Source organism: Somniosus microcephalus, unplaced genomic scaffold (assembly GCF_052327205.1).
Source record: "Somniosus microcephalus isolate GS21.2 unplaced genomic scaffold, FLI_Smic_1.0 unresolved_chr9, whole genome shotgun sequence".
NCBI lineage: Eukaryota > Metazoa > Chordata > Chondrichthyes > Squaliformes > Somniosidae > Somniosus > Somniosus microcephalus.
In genome coordinates, this window is record NW_028225187.1 from 32,037,279 (window position 1) to 32,064,804 (window position 27,526).

The 27,526-nt window shown below is 45.1% G+C and overlaps 1 pseudogene; it reads right to left on the reverse strand.

The window, feature by feature from the left end:
• Positions 1–2,861: 2,861 nt before the first annotated feature.
• LOC147085042 (uncharacterized) lies at positions 2,862–27,526 on the reverse strand (annotated as a pseudogene).

Consider the following 27,526-nt stretch of genomic DNA (forward strand, 5'->3'; position numbering starts at 1 on the left):
ATAACGAGTGTAGAAGATGGTGGGAGGGGCAGCGTCACGCGTTACTGAACATGAGGTGACAACCAATTGATGCTACAACACAGGACAATATTGACCTTAAACAGTGGATGCAGCATGCTTCACATAAAGCCCAGCGAGCCCACATCCAACGGATCAGGTTAACACTTTGCAGTCCTCCAGCACCCAGTCGTGAATGGTGAGTTGTTTTTGTACATGATGAATCTATTTATGAAGCCCCGCGGACACCCGCTCACATATGATAGGTGAATTAGCGATGGAATTTGGGTGTTTTGCTGATCAATTGGGCTGTAATAAATTGCTTTCCTATAAACGGTGTAATGTCTCATTACTGATAGGCTCTTTTGATCTATCGATGGGGATTCCGTGTTTATTTTTGGGACTAGACTTGATTGGGGTGGGTGGGAAGAATTCCTTCCCCCAAAGACAGTAGTTAACCAGTTGGATTTTTTCAACAATCCATCAGCTTTGATGATTACATTTGCAGTTGCTGACGAAACAATAGCAGTGATGCGAACATGACATCCAGGTTGATAAGTCAGTACCATCAGCAGTGATCTGTGATGCTGCATTTAATTATATGTTCACGTTTATCACGAGTTCATTGTACTCTTCTCCACATTCAGGTTCTTATATTCTACCGAATAGGTGACATTTCTATCAATGCATCAGATCACATTTAATAATTTTAAATTGAATTTGACACTTATCTTCCAAGTCTACAACTTTTCTATACTATATTATGTTAATACAATACCAGCGTCATCTTATTGTATTGCATTTTTATTTAAATCTGACTTTGCAAAAACGAAAAGAAAATTTCAAGACAACAATAAGTTTACTCGCTACATTACTCATGTTACAGATTTGAAAAACTGTTTGCTTCACTTATTGAAAACTATATGCAGCCAGTGAGGTATTTAAGAGGAAGATATGTTGAACACCCGTAGATATTTAACACACCATTTCACACATCACTCATCTCCGATAATGAGCCACTGCATTATTCCAAAAAACTGCAGCAAGCAATTCAGTTAATCCGAAGTACATTGTGTCCTTCTCAGAGCAATAATGCATTTTGCTAAATCTCTCCCTGTCTTTCTCTCTCTCTCATATCTTAATTAATCCTTGAATGACTGCATTGTTGAAAATGTATTATCGTTGATATCCAGAATTGATTAACAGGCACGTTCTCTGAGCAACAGATTAATTTTGTTGTCTGTAATTGATTAGAGGGGATATGACTGATTCTATAATTTAAAACGGTATATAGCTTATTGTCCCAGGAATTAGACTACTGATGGCCGAATCCTTAAAACATTCTCGGTCCCGAGGACACTTCTACAAATGTATATCCTTCCTATGTCTAATAAATAGGCATTTTCAAGCGTAAATGTTGTTTATTGTTCCAGCTTCATGCAAATCGACAATAAAACATTGCCTTCAAGCTTTTTTAATCAAATGTTTCCCATCGTTAATGTCACATATGATAAGAGATGCCCACAGCATTAGAACAAAAGGAATAGGAGCAGGAGTAGAACATTTGGCCCTTCGAGCCTGCTCTGTCATTCAATAAAAGCATGGCTGATCGTCTACCTTACCTCCACTTTCCTGCACTATCCCCATATCACTTGATTACCTTAATATTCAAAAATCTATCGATCTCTGTCTTGAATATACTCAAAGACTGAACCTCCACAGGCGTCTGCGTTAGCAAATTCCAAAGATTCACCACTTCCTGAGTGAAGAAATGTCTCCTCATCTCAGTCCTGAATGGCCGACCCATTATTCTGAGACTTTGACCCCTGGTTGTAGACTCGCCAGCCAGGGGAAACCTCCTCCCTGCATCAACCATGTCAAGTCCTGTAAGAAATGTGTATACTTCAATTAGATCACGTTTCATTTTTCCTAAACTCTAGAGAATATAGGACGAATCTACTCAATCTCTCATCATAGGACAATCCCCCCATCCCTGGAAACAGCCTGGTGAAACTCCGTTGCACCCCCTCTAAGGGAAGTATATCCTTCCTCCTGGAAGGAGACCAACACTGTACACAATACTCCAGGTGTGGTCTCACCGGGGCCCTATATAATTGCAGTCAGACGTCTTTACTCTTATACTCAAATCCTCTTGTAATAAAGGCCCTCATACAATTTGCTTTCCTGATTGCTTGCTGTACCTGCATGTTGACTTGCAGTGATTATTGTACAAGGGGACCCACATTTCCCAATCTCCCACCATTTAAAAAACACTCTGAATTTCTATTTTTCCTACCATAAGGAATAGCTTCACAAATTTCCACGTTATATTCCATTTGCCATATTCCGGCCCACTCATTCGCCTGTGTATATCCCCTTGGTGCCTCCATACATCATCCTCACAACATACATTCCATGTTATGATTGAAGCAATTAGTATAAAACATGTTGCTACATGTAACAGCTTGCATGTGAAAAGCATGCAATCTTATATACCTACTAAAAAAAACATGCTGAGCTAAAAAATAATGAGGCTATATAGTTGTAGATTTTTGTGTTTACCACTAGGGCATTAAGCATGTTCTGGGCAAAGCAGAAAATTGAAAATCCGGCAGGATAAATCGCCTGTAATAGAAACCACCTCATTTTCTATTTTGATATTAATGGAAAGGAACTCTGGCCAGTTCTGTCGGAGTTGTGCATAATATTCTGCCGGAATTCCGAGCCTGCAGTTCGCCCCGGTAATGCTTAATCTCCAAGCGTTAATTACGAAAATCGCGACCCTACTCCCACCATCCGTCCCGAGAAAGCAGTTGTCTCCACAGGTCTTGGTGAGTAACATATATCAAAGCTGCTGAGAACTTTTATTTCTTTTTCAGTTCGGCATACACAATGCTGTCCGCAGCAGTGGCCAACGCAGCTTCTTTCTGATTCAGAGCTTCCATATTCAAAGTAGCATAGGTGAGTTCCTGGTGGTCGCTCTCTGGTACATCAGCAGACGCTCCCTGCAATGAATAACATGAAGAAATGGCAGAAGTAGATAATATACGGATAATGTGTTTCTTTCCTCCTCTCCAACTCTCGTCGCCTCTCTATATCAATCTTTTTCTCTCTGTCTCACTTCCTCTGCCTCGCTCTCTCTCTCCCTCTCTCAGCTATCTTACTCTCCATCTGGCTCTCTGCCTTTGACTGTCTATCTTTCTCTGTGTCGCTGTGTCTCACTGCAGCTTTCTCTCTCTCTTTCTCTCACTCTCTGTTTCTGTGTCTGTCTCTCTCGGAGTCTGTCTGTCTGTCTCTTTTGTTTCTCACACCTCTGACTCTCGTTCGTTCGTCTGTCTGTTCATTCTGTCTGTCTGTTCTGTCTGTCTGTTCATTTTGTCTGGTCAGTCTATCTGTCTGTCTGTTCGTTCTGTCTGTCTGTTTGCCTATTTGTCTGTGTGGTAAACCACTGTTGTTAGTATTGTTGTTCACCACTGTTGTTAGTATTGTTGTTCACTGTTAATACTGTTGTTCACTCTTGCATATTGTTGTACTTGTCTGTGCATGCCTCAGCTGACTCCGCCCCTGGCTCCACCCTCATGGCTGGGTATAAAGGTGGCTGCTCGGCAGCCCCCGGCCCTTTTGGATACCAGGCAACCACAAGAGGCATGCTCTGTTCGTTGGCAATAAAAGCATGTTTGTTACTTTCTCTTTTGTAGTAATTGATAGTGCATCAATTTTATTACCAAAGTTAAATGTTGGCTGCGAATGCTGATCAACCGATGGCGCAAAACGCTGAGCAGCAGGCGCTGCTGCGAGCCATCAGACCAACATGCCTGGACCTAGACCCCCAAGAAGCGGGTTCGTCGACTAAATTCGCACAATGGCTGCGTTGCTTTGAGGCGTATCTGAAAGCCTCGGCCGTGACTCTCGATGAAAATAAACTGAAAATCCTGGCCTCGAAGGTGAGCCATCAAGTCTATACTTTAATCCAAGATGCGACGAACTACGCGGCGGCTATCGACCTACTGAAAGGGCAGTATGCACGCCCGGTTAACACAGTCTATGCCAGGCACCTTTTAAGATCTCGCAGACAGCAGCCCGGGGAATCAGTGGAGGCCTTCCTATGGGCACTGCAGGTACTCGGACGCGGCTGCAACTGCAAGGAAGTATCGGCCGCGGCACATGCGGAGGGACTGATACGAGATGCTTTTGTTGCAGGCCTAAGGTCCGACTACTCCCAGCAGAGGCTGCTGGAGAAGGGTGAAATAGACCTAACAAAGGCAGTGTCCCTCGCGCTCTCGCTCGATGCGGCCCTCAGAAATATGGACGCTTTCTCCCCTAATCGCCCCGCGCCGTGGACGCCGCAATCTTGGGCCATGGGACTGCCACCTCCGACTGCTGCAGTGATGTCCAAGGGACAAAAATGCTATTTTTGTGGCCAAGCTAAACACCCTAGAGCACGCTGCCCCGCGAAGAATGCTACCTGCTCCAGCTGCGGGAAGAAAGGTCACTACGTTAGCGCCTGCAAAGGGAAGACCGCTAACGCCGTGTGAACCGTGGGCGCAGCCATCTTGCCCGCCATCTTGGGCTCCCCCAGCCGCGTGGGGATCGGGACCGTGGGCGCCGCCATTTTGTCCGCCATCTTGGACGCCTCCGACTTCAGTTACGGGGGACCCGGACTCCACCACCGCCTCATCGGACGACCGCATCGACACACTTGAACATACACTGGCTTCCGTGACGCTGGATCAATCTCACCCGCATCAGCTGTCTAGGTCCATGATGGACATTATGGTAAACGGCCGCGCCACTACCTGCCTTTTTGACAGCGGGAGCACGGAGAGTTTTATACACCCCGACACGGTGCGCAGTTACTCTCTCCCGGTCCTGCCGACACGTCATTGCATCTCTATGGCTTCCAAAGCCCAGTCAGCGGAAGTCGGTGGCTACTGTATGGTGACTCTTTCAGTGCAGGGTACTGAATACAAAAATTTTAAACTTCTGTTCCTACCCGACCTCTGCGCTGCCGTCCTACTGGGGTTGGATTTTCAGTGCCACCTTAAGAGTATCACTTTAGCGTACGGTGGACCCCTCCCCCTCTCACGGTCTGCAGCCAGCAGTTTTTAAATCACCCGCCGTGCGCCATTTGCAGCCTCTCCACCCTTAAAGTCCCCCCCCCTCCTTGTTCGCTAACCTCACCTGCGACTGTAAGCCCATCGCTACCAAAAGTAGGCGTTACAGTGCTGGGGATAGGGGTTTCATTAAATCCGAGGTAGCGAGACTCCTGAAGGAAGGGATTATCGAGAGCAGCAATAGCCCATGGCGAGCACAAGTGGTGGTGGTGAAGACTGGCGGAAAACAGCACCTAGTTATTGACTACAGCCAGACGATCAATCGCTACACCCAGGTGGATGCATACCCACTCCCCCGCATATCTGACATGGTCAATCAGATAGCACAATACCGGGTGTTCTCGACGATTGATCTGAAGTCGGCATACCACCAGCTCCCCATCAGGGCTGAGGACCGCCAGTACACAGCTTTTGAAGCTGACGGTCGGCTCTATCACTTTCTCAGAGTTCCCTTCGGCGTCACCAGCAGAGTTTCTGTCTTCCAACGGGAGATGGACCGGATGGTTGACCAGAACGCGCTCCAGGCCACGTTCCCATATCTAGACAACGTCACCATCTGCGGCCACGACCAGCAGGACCACGACGTTAATCTAGGGAAATTCCTCCGGACGGCCCAGCGGCTGAATCTCACATACAACAAAGACAAATGTATGTTTCGTACTAAGCGCCTTGCTATTCTTGGCTGCGTAGTGGAGAATGGAGTCATCGGCCCAGACCCCGATAGAATGCGCCCTCTTATGGAGCTCCCCCTCCCCCACTGCCAGAAAGCACTGAAGAGATGCCTGGGGTTTTTCTCTTACTATGCTCAGTGGGTGCCCAACTATGCGGATAAAGCCCGACCCCTCATCAAGTCCGCCTCCTTCCCCCTGACAGCAAAGGGCCTTCCGACCTCCCACTGGCAGGAGGTCCTCCCTGCGGTGCTCCATTCCATTCGGTCGCTGCCCTGTACACCCACCAATGCCACTCCTCATGAGAGAATGTTCTCCTTCCCCAGGAAGTCCACGTCGGGGATTTCGCTACCAACATGGCTGACTTCTCCAGGACCCGTCCTACTGCGGAAGCATGTGAGGACCCATAAGGTGGACCCCCTGGTCGAGAGGGTGAGCCTCCTGCACGCCAACCCGCAGTATGCTTACATGGTGTACCCGGACGGGCGGGAGGACACAGTCTCCATTCGAGACCTCGCACCTGCGGGTGCTCCTGAAACACCCTCTTCGCCACCCACCGCTACTCCTGCCTACCCCTAGGACACAGTCCCCGCATGAGACCTCGCACCTTTGGGTGCCTCTGAGAGACCACCATCGCTACCTCCCATTACCCGTGCTCTGACCCCTGTAGACGGCATGCAACAGCCCCAGGGTCCGCCACCTGCTACACCTCCTCTGAACGAGACACCAGGTTCAACGTTGGATGCTGCACCATCACCGCAGCTGCTGCGACGCTCAGGACGGCTTACAAGGCCTCCTGATGGACTTCAGTACACGAATTTTTAGTGCACTTCACCCCGCCGGACTCAATTCTAAACAAGGGGTGAATGTGGTAAACCACTGTTGTTAGCATTGTTGTTCACCACTGTTGTTAGTATTGTTGTTCACTGTTAATACTGTTGTTCACTCTTGCATATTGCTGTACTTGTCTGTGCATGCCTCAGCTGACTCCGCCCCTGGCTCCACCCTCATGGCTGGGTATAAAGGTGGCTGCTCGGCAGCCCCCGGCCCTTTTGGATACAAGGCAACCACAAGAGGCATGCTCTGTTCTTTGGTAATAAAAGCCTGTTTGTTACTCTCTCTTTTGTAGTAATTGACAGTGCATCAGTCTGTCTGTCTTTTTGTCTGTCTGTCTGTTTGTCTGTGGTTCTGTCTGTCTGTCGTTCTGTCTGTCTATCATTCTGTCTGTCTGTCGTTCTGTCTGTCGATCGTTCTGTCTGTCTGTCGTTCTGTCTGTCTGTCTTTCTCTGTCTGTCATTCTCTGTGTGTCGTTCTCTGTCTGTCGTTCTCTGTCATTCTGTCTGTCTGTCATTCATTCTGCCTGTCGTTCTGCCTGTCATTCTGCCTCTCTGTCTACCTATATATATTTCTATCTATATATCTATCTGTATGTCTGTCTGTCTGTCTATCTATCTATAAATGTATCGATCTCTATCTCTGTGTCCATCTGTTCTTCTCTCTGTCTTGTCTTTCTCCTTCTCTCTCACTCACTCTCTATCTCGTTCTTTCACTCTCTCACTCTCCCTCGCTCACTATTCTGTAAGTTTCCGACTCTCTCTGCAGGAGCCAGCTCATTGGTGTTTGCAAAGCAAGAGGCGTAATGATTGGCATTTGAGAAAAATTGAACTTACGTTTTTGTCAGGATCTAAAGGAAGATTCGCAGTCTGATCTGAAAAGAAGGACATTTATTTTGTGACGTCTCTGCCTGTTTTTCCAGCGAGTTTCAATGGGCTAGAATGCCAACTGGCTGCTCGGGCAGAAAACTGCCGTTGCCACGTGTGATAGTAAATGCCTAATTACTAAATTCCATTAAAATCAGTTGACGTGCAGTTCACGCCCGTGCTGAAAATCTTCCCCGATATTAAAAAATATCCTCAGTAATCACTCATTACCACAAATTTAGCGCAAATTTAAAATCATCTTTAGATATTTGTCTTTACCTAATGGGTAATAACAATCACAAGGCCACATTTCAGAAAGCAAAATATCGCAACAAGTATAACATGGCACTTCATTTCAAAGGAAGGGAAATCTGGCGGGTTACGTTACAAGCAGGGATCAGTGTTGGGGCCTCAGCTATTTACAATCTATATTAATGAGCGAGATGAAGGAACCGAGAGAAAACAGGGAGGGGGAGAAGTGCCTGGACTCTATGTTTCAGGAGTTAGTCTCACCTATGAAATTAATTAATTCAGATTTAGCCCGTGGTCAGGGACAGGACGGTGCGACTATGAGTGAGGCAGGTACAGGGATCCAGGAGGTAGTGTTGAAGGAGCCGCAGCACTTGCTCTTGTCAAACAGGTTCGAGGTACTTATTCCCTGTGAGGGCGGGAGTGGGGACTGCAGGGAGGATAAGCAACCTGGCCACAGCACCGTGGAACAGGGGGCCATTCAAGTGGGGGAGTAAAAAGAAATGTTGTAGTGGTAGGGGATAGTATCATTTGGGGGATAGATAGGGTTCTCTGCAGTCGAGGGCGGGAGTCCCGAAGGCTGTGTTGCCTGCTCGGTGCCAGGGTTAAGGGCATCTCTTCTGCGCTGGAAAGAAACTTGGAGTGGGAGGGGGAGAATCCAGTTGTTGCGGTCCATGTTGGTACAAACGATGTAGATAGGACAAGGAAGAAGGTTCTGTTAAAGGAGTATGAGCAGCTAGGGGTCAAATTAAAAAACAGAACCTCAATGGTAATAATCTCTGGATGATTAACTGAGCCACGAGCGAATTTGGCTAGGTAAATACAATTAGAGAGTTAAATGCGTGGCTCAAAGCCTGGTGTGGGAAAAATGGGTTTTGCTTCTTGGGACACTGGCACCAGTACTGGGACAGGAGGGAGCTGTTCCGTTGGGACGGACTTCACTTGGCCATTGCTGGGACTAGAATCCTGGCGAATCATATAACTAGGGCTGTAGAGAGGGCTTTAAACTAACAAGTGGGGGGGAGGTTTCTAGAGAGCAAATAATAAAAAGGATAACGGAGAAGGTTATATATTTAGGTAGCAGTGGGGGAATTAAAAACCAGAGCGTGTCAGGAAGGGACAGAAGGTATGGAGTAAAAGGTAAAGTAGTAAAAGGGGAAAAATCAGGAACTAAGTGTCACAAAACGTATTTGTAAGTTCTTTATCTGAATGCACGTAGCATTCATAACAAAATGGACGAGTTAATGGCACAAATAACTACATATGGGTATGATCTTGTGGCCATTACAGAAACATGGCTGCAGGGTGACCATGACTGGGAATTAAACATACTAGGTTGTTTATCATTCAGGAAGGACAGGCAAAAAGGAAGGGGAGGTGGGGAGGCTATGTTAATAAAGGAAGGAATCACTGTAATACAGGGAAATGATATTGGGCCAAAGGATCAGGATAGTGAAACAGTTTGGGTGGAGATAAGGAATAATAAGGGGAAAAAAACACTAGTGGGCCTAGTCTATAGAACTCCGAACAGTTGCAACTCTGTTGGACGGAGTATTAATCAGGAAATAGTTGAGGTTTGTAATAAGGGAACAGCTATAATTATGGGGGATTTTAACTATCATATTAACTGGACAAATCAAATTGGGCAGGGCAGCCTTGAGGATGAGTTCATTTGGTGTATTAGGGATGGGTTTCTTGAGCAGTATGTAACTGAACCGACCAGGGGGCAAGCAACCTTTGATTCGGTCCTGTGTAATGAGACAGGATTAATTAAAAATGTCCCAGTAAAGGATCCTCCATATTCAATTAGAGGGTGAGAAGGTTGGATCTCAAACAAGCGTGCTGAGCTTGAATAAAGGAGACTATGCAGGTATGAGAGCGGAATTGATTAGAGTGGACCGGGAAAATAGATTAAAGGGTAAGACGGTACAGGATCAGTGGAGTACATTTAAGGAGTTATTTTAAAACTTCCAAAAAAAAAATATTCCACTGCGGAATAAAGGGTGTAAAAGGAAATATATGGTGTGGAGGTGCCGGAGTTGGACTGGGGTGGACAAATGTAAGAAGTCACACAACACCAGGTTATAGTCCAACAGCTTTATTTGAAATCACAAGCTTTCGGAGCGCTGCTCCTTCTTCAGGTGAAGTGGAGAAATGCATAAAGACACAGCTTATATAGTCAGAGAATCATGTCAGATGTTTACAGGTAACCTTTCCAACTGCCATTTATCACATCTCGGCAGAGAGATAATCACAGCAGTCAAAGGTGTGAATGGTGTCCAAGCTGTCAGGAGATGCATCAACGCCAGATTCATCAGCCGCACTCACAAGACAGTCCAGAATGTAACCCGATCACAACGCAACGCCATCCACGCTCTCAAGACCAACCGCACCATCGTCATCAAACCAGCAGACAAAGGAGGTGCCATCGTCATACAGAACAGAACGGACTATTGCAAAGAAGTATACCGACAACTGGATAACCAGGAACACTACAGACAGTTACCCGCAGATCCAACCAAAGAACACACCCGCCAACTCCAACTCAATAGACTGATCAAAACCTTCGATCCAGACCTTCAAAGCATCCTACATGCTCTCATCCCACGTACTTCCCGCGTGGGAGACTTCTACTGCCTCCCAAAGATACACAATGCCAACACACCTGGACGTCCTATTGCATCAGGCAACGGAACCCTGTGTGAGAACCTCTCTGGATATGTCGAGGGCATCCTGAAACCCATCGTACAGGGAACCCCTAGCTTCTGTCACGACACTACAGACTTCTTACAGAACCTCAGCACCCACGGGCCAGTTGAACCAGGAACACTCCTCGCCACGATGGACGTCTCGGCACTCTACACCAGTATCCCCCACGATGACGGCATCGCTGCGACAGCCTCAGTACTCAACACCAACAACAGCCAATCTCCAGACGCCATCCTACAACTCATCCGCTTCATCCTTGACCACAATGTCTTCACCTTCGACAACCAGTTCTTTACCCAAACACACGGAACAGCCATGGGGACCAAATTCGCACCCCAATACGCAAACATCTTCATGCACAAGTTCGAGCAAGACTTCTTCGCTGCACAGGATATCCAACCAACGCTATACGCCAGATACATCGACGACATTTTCTTCCTATGGACCCACGGCGAAGAATCACTGAAAAGACTACATGATAACATCAACAATTTCCATCCCACCATCAAACTCACCATGGACTACTCCTCAGAATCGGTCTCATTCCTGGACACACGAATCTCCATCAAAGACGGACACCTCAGCACTTCACTCTACTGCAAGCCCACGGACAACCTCACGATGCTTCACTTCTCCAGCTTCCACCCTAACCACGTTAAAGAAGCCATCCCCTATGGACAAGCCCTGCGAATAAACAGGATCTGCTCAGATGAGGAGGAACGCGATGGACTCCTACAGACACTGAAAGATGCCCTTGTAAGAACGGGATATGACGCTCGACTTGTCGATCGACAGTTCCGACAGGCCACAGCGAAAAATCGCATAGACCTCCTCAGAAGACAAACACGGGACACAACCAACAGAGTACCCTTCATCGTCCAGTACTTCCCCGGAGCGGAGAAACTACGCCATGTTCTTCGCAGCCTTCAACATGTCATCGATGACGACGAACACCTCGCTAAGGCCATCCCCACGCCTCCACTACTCGCTTTCAAACAGCCGCCTAACCTCAAACAGACCATCGTTCGCAGCAAATTACCCAGCTTTCAGGAGAACAGCGACCACGACACCACACAACCCTGCCACAGCAACCTCTGCAAGACATGCCAGATCATCAACACAGATACCATCATCACACGTGAGGACACCACCCACCAGGTACATGGTACATACTCATGGGACTCGGCCAACGTTGTCTACCTCATACGTTGCAGGAAAGGATGCCCCGGAGCATGGTACATCGGCGAGACCATGCAGACACTGCGACAACGGATGAACGGACACCGCGCAACAATCACCAGGCAGGAGTGTTCCCTCCCAGTCGGGGAACACTTCAGCAGTCAAGGACATTCAGCCTCCGATCTTCGGGTAAGCATTCTCCAAGGCGGCCTTCGAGACAGACGACAACGCAACATCGTCGAGCAGAAACTGATAGCCAAGTTCCGCACCCATGAGGACGGCCTCAACAGAGATCTTGGGTTCATGTCATGCTACATGTAACCCCACCTGATGCAGGGTCACCCAGACTCGAGTCGACATTGCCTTGTTCTCTCTACACAGATGCGGCCGGACCTGCTGTGATTTCCAGCCAAAAAAAATGTTTTTTGTCTGTTTTTTTGTTTTTCATACAGACCCCAGCATCTGCAATATTTGACCCCTTGTGACCTCACCTCATTGTTCTTTGATGTAATGTTTCCCTGACTGACCAGTTTGGACACGATTCACACCTTTGACTGCTGTGATTATCTCTCTGCCGAGGTGTGATAAATGGCAGTTGGAAAGGTTACCTGCAAACATCTGACATGATTCTCTGACTATATAAGCTGTGTCTTTATGCATTTCTCCACTTCACCTGAAGAAGGAGCAGCGCTACGAAAGCTTGTGATTTCAAATAAAGCTGTTGGACTATAACCTGGTGTTGTGTGACTTCTTACAAAGAAAATATAGCCATCCGTGGCTAAGTAAAGTAATTAAGGATAGTATCCAACTAAAAACAAGGGCATATAAGGTAGCCAAATCTAGTGGGGGGATAGAGGATTGGGAAGTCTTTAAAAGACAGCAAAAAATAACTAAAAGATTGATTAAGAAAGGGAAGATAGATTATCAAAGTTAATTAGCAAAAAATATAAAAACAGATAGCAAAAGTTTCTACAATTATATAAAAAGAAAAAGGGTAGCTAAAGTAAATGTTGGTCCCTTAGAGGATGAGACCGGGAAATTAATGGTGGGAAACATGGAGATGTCAAAAACACTGAATGAATATTTTGTATTAGTCTTTACAGTAGAAGACACTAAGAATATCCCAACACTGGACAAACAGGGGGATCTAGCGGGGGAGGAGCGAAATACGATTAAAATCACTAAGGAAGTGGTACTCGGTAAAATAATGGGACTCAAGGCGGATAAATCCCCTGGACCTGATGGCTTCCATCCTAGGGTCTTGAGGGAAGTGGCGGTAGGGATTGTGGATGCATTGGTAATAATTTTCCAAAGCTCTCTGGACTCAGCAAAGGTCCTGGCAGATTGGAAAACTGCTAATGTAACACCCTTATTTAAAAAGAGAAGTAGGCAGAAGGCTGCAAACTATAGTCCTCTTAGCCTAACATCTGTGGTTGGTAAAATTTTAGAGTCCATTATTAAGGAGTCAGTAATGGGATATTTGGATAAACATAATTTAATAGGACAAAGTCAGCATGGTTTTATGAAGGGGAAGTCATGTTTGACAAATTTGCTGGAGTTCTTTGAGGAAGTAACATACAGGGTGGATAAAGGGGAACCAGTGGGCGTAGTGTTTTTAGACCTCCAAAAGGCATTTGACAAGGTGCCACACAAAAGATTATTGCTCAAGATAAAAAATCACGGGATTGGGGGTAATATTCTGGCATGGGTGGTGGATTGGCTATCTAACAGAAAGCAGAGAGTTGGGATAAATGGTTCATTCTCATACTGGCAATCAGTAACTAGTGGTGTTCCGCAGTGGTCAGTGCTGGGTCCCCAACTCTCTACAATCTATATTAACGATTTGGAGGAGGGGACCGAGTGTAACATATCAAAGTTTGCAGATGAGACAAAGATGGGAGGGAAAGTAGTGAGTGAGGAGGACATAAAAAACCTGCAGGGGACATAGACAGGCTAAGTAAGTGGGCAGATATTTGGCAGTTGGAATACAATACTGGAAAGTGTGAGGTTATGTGCTTTGGCAGGAAAAATCATAGAGCAAGTTATTATCTTAATGGCAAGAAACTGGAAAGTACTGTAGTACAAAGGGATCTGGGGGTCCTAGTGCACGAAACTCAAAAAGTTAGTATGCAGGTGCAGCAAGTGATCAAGAAGGCAAATGGAATGTTGGCTTTTATTGCGAGGGTGATAGAATATAAAAACAGGGAGGAACTGCTGCAGTTGTACAAGGTATTGGTGAGACCGCACCTGGAATACTGCATACAGTGTTGGTGTCCTTACTTAAGAGAAGACATACTTGCTCTCGAGTCAGTACAAAGAGGTTCACTCGGTTAATCCCGGGGATGAGGTGGTGGACATACGAGGAGAGGTTGAGTAGATTGCGACTCTACTCATTGGAGTTCAGAAGAATGAGAGGCGATCTTATTGAAACATATAAGATTGTGAAGGGGCTTGATCGGGTGGATGCGGTGAGGATGTTCCCAATGATGGGTGAAACTGGAACTAGGGGGCATAATCTTAGAGTAAGGGGCTGCTCATTCAAAACTGAGAAGAGGAGAAACTTCTTCACTCAGAGGGTAGTAGGTCTGTGGAATTTGCTGCCCCAGAAAGCTGTGGAAGCTACATCATTAAATAAATTTAAAACAGAAATAGACAGTTTCCTAGAAGTAAAGGGAATTAGGGGTTACAGGGAGCGGGCAGCAAATTGTACATGAGTCTAGGTTCAGAACTGTCATGGCCCTGTGGGTAGCTGAGCGGGCCCAGGGGCTGTGTAGCCTGGTCCTGCTCCTAATTCTTGTGTTCAAATTCTGTGTTGATTTCAGGAGATGCTTCTATTCCCAGGGATTAGTGGAGACATCGAACAGGCTGCCAGCTAGGTGTCCTTCAAGAGTAAATTGGGCCTGTTCCTGGCTGGGGTGGAGATCACTTTTACAGAAGGTAAGCACTGTAGGAAATACAGGGATAGAGTGATCTCCTGGACGAGTTTCGATTGCCTAGATGGGTCGGACAGGAATTTCCCAGATATTTTCTCCCAAATTGGCCATTGGGTTTTTTATCTGGTTCTTCGCCTCTCCCGGGAGATCACATGGGTTTGGGTGGGATGGAGAGTGAAAGTAGATTTGAGGTTAGGATCAGATCAGCCATGACCTTATTGAATGGTGGAGCAGGCTCGAGGGGCCGATTGGCCTACTCCTGCTCCTATTTCTTATATTCTTAAATGTATCCAAAATTGATCACAATACAATGCAAAGTGGGACAGTAAGCTGTGAGGAGAACTAAAAGAGTCTGCAGAGGGATACAGATAGATTAATTCAGTGGGCATTAAGGTGGCAGACCAACTATAATGTAGGGAAATGTGAGGTTATTTACTTTGGTAGGAAGAATAGAAAAACAGAATATTTTATTAACGATGAGAAACTTTCAAATGTTGGTGTTCAGAAAGATTTGGGTGTCCAAGTGCAGGGAACACAGAGAACTAGCATAAAGGTACAACAAGCAACATGTAATGGAAATGGAATATTGGCCTTTATTGCAAGGGGGATTGGACTATAAGAGTAAGGACGTCTTGCTACAATTGTACAGGGCCTTGGGGAGACCACACCTGGAGTACTGTGCACAGTTCTGGTCTCCTTATCTGAGGATGGATATACTTGCCTTGGAGGCGGTGAAAGAAAGGTTCACCAGATTGATTCCTGGGATGAGAGGGCTGTCCTATGAGGAGAGATTGTGTAGAATGGGCTGATACTCTCTGGAGTTTAGAAGAATGAGAGGCGATTTCATTGAAACATACAAGATTCTGAAGGGGATTGACAGGGTAGATGCTGAGAGGTTGTTTCCACTGGCTGGAGTGTCTCGAACTAGCGGGTATAGACTCAGGATAAGGGGTCGGCCATTTAAGACCGAAATGCGGAGGAATTTCTTCACTCAGAGGGTTTTGAATCTATGAATTCTCTACCCCAGATGGCTGCGGATGCTCAGTCATAGAGCATCTTCAAGGCTGAGATAGATAGATGTTTGGAATCTCGGGGAATCAAGGGATATGGAGATCTGGTGGGAAAGTGGAGTTGAGGTCGATGATCAGCCATGGACTTATTGCATGGGGGGAGCAGGCTCGAGGGGCTGAATGGCCCACTCCTGCTCCTATTTCTCATGCTCTTATGTTCTGATACCTGGGATGGCTGGAATGACGTATGAGGAGAGATTGGGTCGATTGGGCATATACTCGCTGGAGTTTAGAAGAATGAGAGGGGATCTCATTGAAACTTTTAAAATTCGAACAGGACTAGACAGACTAGATGCAGGAAGGATGTTCCTGATGGCGGGGGAGTCCAGAACCAGGGGTCACAGTCTAAGGATAAGTGTTAAGCCATTTAGGACTGAGATGAGGAGGAATTTCTTCACCCAGAGAGTGGTGAACCTGTGGAATTATCTACCACAGAAGGCAGTAGAGGCCAATTCATTAAATGTATTCAAGAAGGAGTTAGATATATTTCTTAAGGCTAAGGGATCAAGGGATATGGGGAGAAGGCAGGGACAGGGTGCTGAATTTGGATGATCAGCCATGATCTCATTGAATGGCGGAGCAGTCTCGAGGGGCGGTATGGCCTACTCCTGCTCTTATTTATTATGTTCTTATGAAAGATTTTTGGACTCTAATGGAATCAAGGGAGATGGAGATCAGGCGGCAAAGTGAAGTTGAAGTCGATGATCAGCCATGATCTCATGGACAGGCGGAGAAGGCTCGGGGGCCGGATGACCTAATCCCGCTCCTATTTATTATGTTATTGTGTTCTTATGTAGGCATGCATCCCTTCCATGGAGCTATTTCCTTTTCCATCCCGCTCAGAAGATGCCGGGTAGCCAGGCTCCAAAGTGGTAAATTTGACTCTACGTCATTATTAATTGTTTCAAATATTTTGGGGACAGATTTGTACATGGGCGGGACATAAAAAAGGCATTATCGCACCTGTCATCTGTAATCCGCTCAAGTCGTCATTCAGTTCCATTAACTTGAATAGATTGGAATATCGGACGTGTCGTACAACTGTTGACACTAAACGGCATTACCATCGCCGAATCCCCCACTATCAAAATCCTGGGGGTCAACATTAACCAAAAACTTAACTGGACCAGCCACATAAATACTCTGGCAACAAGAGCAGGTCAGAGGCTAGATATTCTGCGGCGAGTTTCTCAACTTCTGACTCCCCAAGGCCTTTCCACCATCGACAAGGCACAAGTAAGGATTGTGATGGAATGCTCTCCACTTGCCTGGATGATAGCAGCTCCAGCAACACTCAAGAAGCTCGACACCATCCAGGACAAAGCAGCCCCATGATTGGCACCCCATCCGCCACCTTAAACATTCACTCCCTCCACCACCGGCGCACCGTGGCTGCAGTGTGCACCGTCTACAAGATGCACTGCAGCAACTCACCAAGGCTTCTTCGGCAGCACCTCCCAAACCCACGACCTCTTCCACCTAGAAGGACAAGGGCAGCAGGCACATGGGAACACCACCAGCTCCAAGTCCCCCTCCAATTCACACACCATCCTGACTTAGAAGTATAACGCTGATCATTCATCTTCGCTGGGTCAAAATCCTGGAACTCCCTCCCTAACAGCACTGTGGGAGTACCTTCACCACACGGACTGCAGCGGTTCAAGAATGCGGCTCCCCATCACCAGCTCAAGGGCAACTAGGGATGGGCAATAAATGCTGGCATTGCCAGCGATGCCCTGATCCCATAAAGAAATAAAAAAATGCGAATCCACTGTTTGTTTCCAGGCCCGTTTCAAATTTCACGCGCACTGAATCTAATTAAATCATATGCAGGGAATTATTTTGCATTTTTCATTCTATTTTAGTTACACCAGTGCATTAATAACTAAAAGCCGATTCAGCTGCGAGTATTACAAATTAAGCCATTAAGATATCTGTTGCTGTTAGCGTCGCCTAGAATCATATTGACCTGGATAAAACGATCGATGGCGTAACTACTCCGAACACAATGCGCACTTAGCTCAATGTACCAAGCACTTCCTCCGAGCTTTTCACGGACATTAGAAACATTGCCTGGACAAAATCCGAAAATGCTTCCATTTCCGGCCACATATAGCTTTTAGAAATAATTGGAACTGTCAGGCGGTATGTGTCAGGCCCTGCGCCTGTTTGCATAAGCTGTTAAAATTGTAATCTTGCTGAGCAATTAGCCCGACTCTTTGGCCAGTACTTAGAATATCCCCATCGGTGCAGATCATCTGTCAAGTCAGAACGGAACAGATAGCAATTTCGGGATGCTGAGCACCTGCATTCGCATGTGGAAATTCCGAACGTGCTGTACATTTCCATGGCATATTCTGGCCCATTATTTTTAACCTTATTAATTAAAGCAACACGGCACTTACACGTGTTATCAGCGTCTTCGTGACTCGTGACTCCACCTGCAGAGGCTGCCTTCTGTAACATACACAAACATGTTATATTATCCTAAATATAGCCCCAAATTAATGTTTAGTCTCTGCACCATTACCTAAGATGCAATGAACTTGAGTGATTAAAGTATAATTGCATAACTTGCATAAAACTATGAGTATCAAAATAAAGCGTGTCTCATGGTATTCTCACCTCTCAATATTTTGCCTTCTTAATTGTCCTGCAAGGTAACAATGGGAACATATAAATCACTATGTTAAATTTCGCAATAAAGTGACCCAAACTATCAAAATTTCCACTGTTCAATATTAATACAAGTGAAGTAGATTCAATTGTTTAATATGCACCCTTCCCAGAAGAAATCAAGGAATGGAGACGTGCATACGCACAAAAGGTGCAAGAAAATATGGAATGAGAAAGAAAAAAACAGTTTCCTCTACTTGGTTACCTCAGCAACAACGCGAACTGCTTGCTGTTATAGGTCTAGAAATTCGTCTCTTCCTACCCCAAAATATTGACAGCAAAGTCGGAAGCTATTACCACCTTAAATAGTATTGGGCCTAAATTTGCGGTTGGAGGTGTACCTCCGGAGTACGCCTCCGACCCGAAAAATAAATCCAAAAGTACCTGCTGGCTCTCAGGAAGGATATACTTGCCTTGGAGGTGGTGGATCGAAGGTTCACTAGATTGATTCCTGGGATGAGAGAGCTGTCCTATGGTGAGAGATTGTGTAGAATGGGCCTGTACTCTCTGGAGTTTAGAAGAATGAGAGGTGATCTCATTGAAACATTCAAGATACTGAGGGGGATTGACAGGGTAGATTCTGAGAGGTTGTTTCCCCTGGCTGGGGAGTCTAGAGCTAGGGGTCATAGTCTCAGGATAACGGGTTGGCCATTTAAGACTGAGATGAGGAGGAATTTCTTCACTCAGAGTGCGGTGAATCTTTGGAATTCTCTGCCCCAGAGGGCTGTGAATGCTGAGTCTTTGAGTATATTCAAGGCCGAGATCGATAGATATTTGGACTCTAGTGGAAACAAGGGACATGGAGATTGGGCGGGAAAGTGGAGTAGAGGTCGATGATCAGCCATGGCCTTATTGAATGGTGGAGAAGGCTCTAGGGGCCGTATGGCTTATTCATGCTCTTACTTATAATGTTCTTCTGTCACGGGCATCAGAGCCGTTGCGTCCTCGGGCTGCATAAAGGCCCATGGATCCCAGGTAGGCAAGTGGTTAGGAAGCGTTCCTCGATTCCCATGAGCCAGATCAGCACCCCATAATAGACTGATGAACAATGTCAGGGAATGCGGGGTCAGGGGACAAGTAGCAGAATGGATTGCTGGCTCTCTTCAGGACAGAAAGCAGTGAGTAGGAGCAACGTGTAGCTACTCAGAATGGCAGGTGTGTCTAGAACGAGGGGTCACAGTCTCAGGGTATGTGGTAGGGCATTTAGGACTGAGATGAGGAGAAGTTTCTTCACTCAGAGGGTGGTGAACCTGTGGAATTCTCTACCACAGAAGGCTGTGGAGGACAAGTCACTGAATCTATTTAAGAAGGAGATAGATCGATTTCTAGACACAAAAGGCATCAAGGGGTATGGGGAGAGAATGGGAATATGGTATTGAGATAACGGATTAGCTATGATCATATTGAATGGCGGAGCAGGCTCGAAAGTCTGAATGGCCTACTCCATGTTTCTATGTTTCTATAGTGGCTTTGGGATCTTTTCCGTCCACCTGAGAGGTCAGACGGGGCCTCGGTTTAATGTCTCATCTGAAAGACGGCACCTCCGACAGTGCAGCACTCCCTCAGTACTACACTGAGGACTGTCAGCCTAGATTTTTGTGCTCAAGTATCTGGAGTGGGACTTGAACCCACAACCTACGGACTCAGGCGAACTGGACCACAGATGACACTATCAAGGGCGAAGAGTAGCTATTCACAGTGGCAGAAGGTGGGTAGTGGTGTTCCACAAGGATCAGTGCTGGGACCACTGCTGTTCACAATTTACATTAACGATTTAGACTTTGGAATCAAAAACACTATTTCTAAGTTTGTGGATGACACCAAATTGGGGGGGGGATAGTCAATACTGAGGAGGACTGCAACAAATTACAGGAGGACGTCAGTAAATTCGGAGAATGGGCATATAATTGGCACATGAAGTTCCACACGGAAAAATATGATGTACTACATTTTGGGAGGGAGAGTGGGGAGGTCACTGGTCACATGGAGGATGCGAGGCTAGGTCATGTAGAGGATTAAAGGGTCTCGGAGTACAAATTCACAAATCTGTAAAAGTTGCAACACAGGTTAGCAAGGCTATAAAAAAGCAAACCAAGCACTAGGGTTTATTTCTAGAGGGATAGAATTGAAAAGTAGGGAAGTTATGCTAAACCTGTATCGAACCTTGGTTAGACCGCACTTGGAGTACTGCATACAGTTCTGGTCGCCATATTATATAAAGGGTATAGAGGCACTGGAGAGGGTGCAGAGAAGATTTACAAGGATGATACCAGAAATGCGAGGGTATACATATCAGGAAAGGATGAACAGGCTGGGTCTCTTTTCTCTTGAAAAAAGAAGGCTGAGGGGTGACCTAATAGAGGTCTTTAAAATTATGAAAGGTTTCGATAGAGTGGATATAGAGAAAATGATTCCACTTGTGGGGAAGAACATAACTAGAGGCCATCAATATAAGATAGTCACCAAGAAATCAAAGAGGGAAGTCAGGAGAAACTTCTTTACCAAAAGAGTGGTGAGAATGACGAACTCGCGACCACAGGGAGTGGTTGAAGTGAATAGTATAGATGTATTTCAGGGAGGCTGGACAAGCATATGAGGGAGAAGGGAACAGAGGGTTATGGTGATAGAGTTAGATGAGGAAAGACGGGAGGAGTCTCGAGTGGAGCATAAACACTCGCATGGGCTGTCTGGGCTGAATGGCCTGTTACTTTGCCGTATATCCTATGTAATCCTACGTAAACACATTAGAAGGGAGAATCCCCATAAGCAAATGAAATATCCCCAAATAAATAAGTAATTCACAAAATTCTAATAAAAATAAATATTCTCATGTTCAAAATTAATTAAAAGCTCCAAATTAAGCATTTAAAATAAAAATTGAATTGTCTGAAAAATAATTTTAATTCAGGCCAAAATTTAGATGAATTAATTTTAAAGGTTTTTGTATATTTTTATCATTTAGAAAATGTAATTTAACATCTATTTTAACCCTTAATCTGGTAAAAGCAGGGCCAGTGCCTGCTTTTGCCAGGCGTCAGTGTTTTCCTGGGCACTCACTGAAGTAGATGAGTCATCTCAGGAGTAGTGACCAACAAATGACACGGTTTCAGGTCCAAATAGAAAGAGAAAAGGTTTATGCAAAGATGAGTGAGCGGATTGAGGCAAGGTGGAAAGACAAAGCTTGACAGACAGGACTGTAGATCAGCAATGGGATTTTGTTTTATATTGCAAGGGCATGTAATAAATTTCTACCATTTGAAAAAAAGAGAGAAATTCTGGACCCCGTATGCGCACAACTTCTTTTTAATCCCGAGATAGTCAAATCCAAATCTGCTCCAGCAATAGAGTTTTTTTTATAGCGCATGCGATGATCACCTCGGCAGGTTGCAAATTCCAGTTTATCGTGCATGCGCAGCGTTATGCCGAAACCTGGAACTTGGGGGCCATTCTGAGGGCTTCCTATGGTGTGTACGCTGTGCATACCCCGTCATCGGCCCCGCAATATCCGGGCCAATATATTCTGGAGATCCGACTAGACAGAGAAGCCTTTCCAAAGCAAGCAGACAGAACTCTTCAACATTTGCCTTACCGTCACCTTTCACAATCTTAATGCTGGACTGAGGACTGCAGGCTGTTTGAAAGGCCTGACCAGCTTTTCAACGATCTTAGTCCATGTGAAAATTCGTACTTTTTTTCCCCCATGATCACTTACATCTCTTCGCGATCAAGAACCAGGTCAGCGCCACAACCAGTAAAACGATGAGCCCAGCAGCACATCCCAGGCCAATGTTCAGCAATAAACTGTTATCTGCACCTATATAGTGATAGAAAGATGGAAGATTGCTAAGATTTCATCAGCACACAAGAAATGTCAGCGTTTACGTCCAGCAGAATGTCCAGTGCATAAAAGGGCACGAGATGATATTCTTTGCTTGACTGACGGCTTTGCGTCAGTGACACATTCTACCTCATGCCCGGAATTAAGTTCATCTGATGTGAGTATGATTATATGGGGGTGAAATTGAACATGGGTGGAAAATTCAAGGAAAACATCAGTATGGAACTGTTCACTTGTTTTATGCCCCGTTTGAGATCCAGTTACATTGCGCTCGAAATTCCACTCGGGCGGTGGCGCAGGATCAGCGATATCAGATCGGCCGTCCATTATATGAAGCTCCTGATATTCAAATCCATTGCTGAATGATACGGCCAATATGGCGCCTGTTCTGCGCCAATGCCTGAGTCAAATTTCTAAGCTCTATATCCTCACATCTCTCTGTATAGAGGGACTTTTCCTGCTGTCTCCCCTCTAATATTGTATTTACTACACTTCCTTATAGGCCCCTAACTATTGAAACTAGTTTGCTTCTATCATGATTTTAAATTATCATAGAAGCCAACTTCCGTGCTTTCATAATTTAAAAAACATATGGCCCAGAAATTCGGGTCCCCACGGATGAGTACGCACGGGGTACTCACCCGTAGGCCCAATGGAAGTGCCGATTTCATTCATGCACTGCACATGCACGAGAAACCGGAACTTCTGTTCCCTTAAAGGAAGGGGTTCACAGATGGAACGTGTGCGCCGGAGAGGCAGCGCGTGCGCATCGAACTTACATTTTTTTTCCAGGTTTCTCCGGGAAGGTAAGTCTCCAGATGTTACACTTTTAAAAACAGTCGCAAGGCCTGCTTTTAACAAGGTAAGTGGTGAATTAATTACAATTAAAACATTGTTTCCACAGGTTTATTATTTTTAAATACTTTAAAGAAAGGTAAGTTTATTTTTAGCCCCGTTAGAAAATGTAATTAATTTTTTCAAAAATTTAAATTATTGTTAATATCGTTATTTTTTGTAATTTATAGTTATTTTAAAAGTGTGATTTAAAAAAAAATATTTGAAGTTTTAGTGATGTTTTGGGGCTTATAGTATTTATAGGTTTGACAGCCCTTCCTGTCAAACTTATGAATGAAGCATTCCCTGCTACCATTGGCTCTGCATGGCCCACGTGATCCCAGGTGACGCATCGAACTAACTGCGCCCCTGGGATAAACAAGCACTGCCCGCCGGCAGTTGGAGGAGGCCCAGGATCAGAATCCCAGGTGGGCCCACAGCACAACGGCCGGTGCGCTAGGTACTCTTTTGTTTGGACCCCAAAAAACCCCAAAACAAATTGGACTGTAAATTAACAAAAGTTCAACTAAAAATTAACAAATCAAATTAAAATTTGGTTTTCCGGGTTGATGATGCACTCCAGTCCCCGCGGCGCCCTCTGGTCGCAGAAATCCTCAAGCGTGCCGGCGGACACCACGTGCTCCATTTCCAGGGCCACCCGGGTGCGAACATGGCTGCGGAAGAGACGCAGGCAATCCGTCGGGACGAACCCCTCGACCGCCCGCTGCCTGGACCAATTGATGGCTCTTTTAACCAGGCCCAGGAGCAGGCCTACAAAATCGAGGAGCAGCCCCTTCAAGTACTGAAAGAGGGGCTGCAACCTCTCACACTCGACGTAAACATGAAACACGGACTCCTCCAGGCCGCAAAATACCGGCGCGCTAGGTATGTGCAGGTCGGGGGCTTGCACCCGTGGGAAGCCCTCCACCCGAATTTCTGGGCCATTGTAATTGTCATTTTCATAATGGCCCGTATTTTCCAATCGCAGCGTCCCTGGGATTTTGTGGGCCTTGGGGAGCCAATCACAGAAGGGAATCTCCCTTCATACATTTGACAGGAAGACCTGTCAAATATATGAATGGAGATCAATGAAAAAACATGGCAAAACTTTAAATATATTTTTTAATACACATTTTTAAAATGACTTGAAATTACAACAAATTAAGTATTTTAAAGTAAAATTAATTTTTTGAAAAACATTATTCAAGTTTTTTACGGGGCTACATATCAACTTACATTTGTTTAAAAGTATTTAAAAATGATAAATCAGTGAAATGTTTTTTTCTTTATTGAACTCTTACCCTGTTAAAAGCAGGTCTTACTCCTGCAGGTACACAGCGCATACCCACCCGTAGGAATCAGAATATCTGGGCCAATAAAGCTAGCCTGTCTATTTGAAGGATTTTTTCGTACCTCTATCTCATCATACCAGGCAGCATCACTGTGAATTTGCATTGTGCCATCTTTAACGTGTCAATGTCATTTAATGTGTGATCTCCTTACTTGGATGGAGACGGCTCAGATAGTCCAAGTTGGCCTTCCACGCCCATCAGACCATGCAGAAAATAGAGGAGTGCCCAAGTGGCGAGAAATTCGACTGCTGATTAAGATGGTCGGCATAACCAATACCGCCGCTTTCGGACCTCTGCCCTGGGGAATTTCTCAGCCGCAGACTGGTTCATGTATTATTAATCTTGGGCACAGCTCTCTTGGTGGATACAGATGCAAGAACGGCGGTGCACCCCATCAGGCAGCACCGAATGTATGCAGAGACCATTCCCTGGTATGTGTGCTGCTGATGCACCGTGCTCAAAGCGAATGGAAGTTAAATTCGGGAGCTTTCTGGCGTTTCACCGCTTATAAAGAAAGAGCGTTAAATAACGCTTCCAGCTCTTAATTCGTGACCATTATTTCTGGATAACAGCGGGGGGGGGGGGGGCGGTCAGCCTCTGCAGACTATGCAGAACAAATGGGAAATTTAAGCCAGCAGATAAAAGAACGATCCCCAGGTAACTGTTGCAGCGAAATATGTACATCTCAGTTCGATTTTAAAGGGAATTGGTCACCTATATTAACAAGATATGAGCGAAGGAGACAAACATTGAGATACAAGAACACACAACCTCGTTTTGAAATGTGTTGGTCCCTACCTGTCTCCGTAATCGGGACATCTTTACTGAATGGCGAATTCCTCGAACGTCCTGCGACCTCTGTTTGATATCGACAACTGTAATTTCCCACAGAGCCTTCACTTCGGGTATTTATGTTGAAGGTCACAATCCACTCATCGCCACTCACATTACGGGACTGTACAGGATTTCCTTTCTGATCTTTGAACAAGAGAAATGTTCCCCCTCTGGAGCGAATGTCGCCTTTGCAGGAAATGGCAACATTTTCCCCATTTGAAACTGCACCGGAACCTGGGTCCATGTAGACAGTTGGCTCCGGGAGTTCATCTGTATCAAAAATATTGTATGAAATTGTGTGTCAAAAGTCTACTCAATGACATATGAGCAAACTTTCGTAAAGGTGGAACTAAATCTGTCGTCCTGCTTCCAATATATGCATCGCTTTTTGTTATTACTTACAAGGAAAGGACAGATGGAAAACAGGATGAGCCAGAATGTGCTGATTCTATCTTTTATGTGAAATATTTCCTTCAGCCTGTTTTTTTTTCTGCTTTCAAAAAATAAAAATGGTTTCGCTGCTTATTGTACATCTCCCTTCAATCAGCACAATCTGTAACTTTCTTTGACTCAACTCTTTAACAGGTCCTCCCATTCTCAGACCGATATTTCATGTATCTGATTCTGGTGTCATGAGGATCTCGGTTAATTCGGCTTCTGGAAGGTTTTCATGTTTAGTTCATTCAGTACAAATCAAAGAAATGTGGTTGGTATCATTGGAGAGCGAACGGGAGAGAGAGAGAGAGTGAGAGACAGATTCCACTAAGCAACAGCCAGTGTTCAAGATTGAAGTAAGGCTTTGGAATATATTATTGCCATAATATAAACATCCTATCACACACCATTGCAAACCAGAGAATGGGATGTTGATATACGAGAATTGTAAGTTTGTGCGCATAAAAAGACGTCTGAAAGACCGTGCATTGACTAGAAATTAATGGATGTTGATGTATGAGAAATGGAAATTTGTGTGGGTATGAATCGGCTAAGGGACTGTGCATTGACCGGAAACTACAGAATGATGATGTACGCGAAATGTCAACTTGTGTGGGTATGAATCGGCTGAGGAAAATGCATTCACTGGAGGCTACCAAATAAGGCCAGGCCACGTCTAGTTTGATAAAATGAAAAGTGTGTAAAAAAGGAAGCATTTGTGTTAAATTTTCAGAAAATGAGAGACACCTATTTGAGTGTATGCCTACACTCGGAACTGCTGACAAAACACTGCCTGTTTTATACTGGGAGGATATTATACTCTCTGTTTAGATTGCTGTTTATGTTAAAGTAGAAAAAATAAAGTAATATATTACCATAACACTGAAGTCTTTACTACTCGACTGAAAAACAGAAGACTGTTTAAGAACAACAGATTCCTGTATACTATTAATACTTCAGGCTCTCATTTATGTTCCCTGATACTCACAGTGCAAACACTCTCAGTAATCAGAGCATTGATATTAGCATTCCTACACCCTATAGGTCTCCACCGTTTCCTAAGCGATACTGCCTCGTTAAAAACCAAGCATTTCGTGCTGGTAATCGATTTTTGGCATGCGTAGTTAAATTTTAAATAGGTTGTAAATGATCACCATGCATAATGGTGCTTGTGGTATCCAGTAGAGGGTGTGAATTTGCATGGTAGCCTCTCAAAATACAATTACAATTTTCTCCCAGGTAAAAACAGCATTAAGCATTAAACAGATATGGGGTCAACTTGGGGCAACCTATTGTCATTTACCATAAGCTATGCACTTAGTGTACTGCAAACAAAGCTTCTAGCACAGTGGCAAATGATAAATACATTATAAATTGGGTTACCAATTAAAATTTGGGATCTGCGTATTTATGTTGGGGCAGATTTAGCTCAAGGTGACCATTAAGAAATCCGCTCACACCATGTAAAGAGGTTGGGTTTGAAAAGGAACATCCAAAGTCCAATGTAACTGCAGCCCAAGTGTCCTTCAGTTCCACTGGATCGTTTCATCGCTGAGTAAGCACACATTGTTCTAATCCCATTGGGAGAATAGATTCTGTTAACATACCTCGCATAATTAACTGAATAGGGTTGCTCGGATGTGAAGATCTCCATTGTCCATTCTCCGAGTGTAGACATTCACATGTGTAAATGTCATCATAGCCAAATACTGCAGTGAAATCTAAAGAGGTGTAACATCGTCCTTTCGGAGCTTTCAGTTCTCTCAAAAAAACGTTTTTTCGGTAATAACGGTTAATTGTGAAGGGACACTGAAAGCGACAAGTCATAGTTACTGTCTCTCCGTATAAAATGACTTCATATGGTGGATTCACAGAGAAGATTGGCTTCGGTAAGTCATCTGAGGAAAGCACAGTCCAAAGAGTTTAAACACCGAAAAG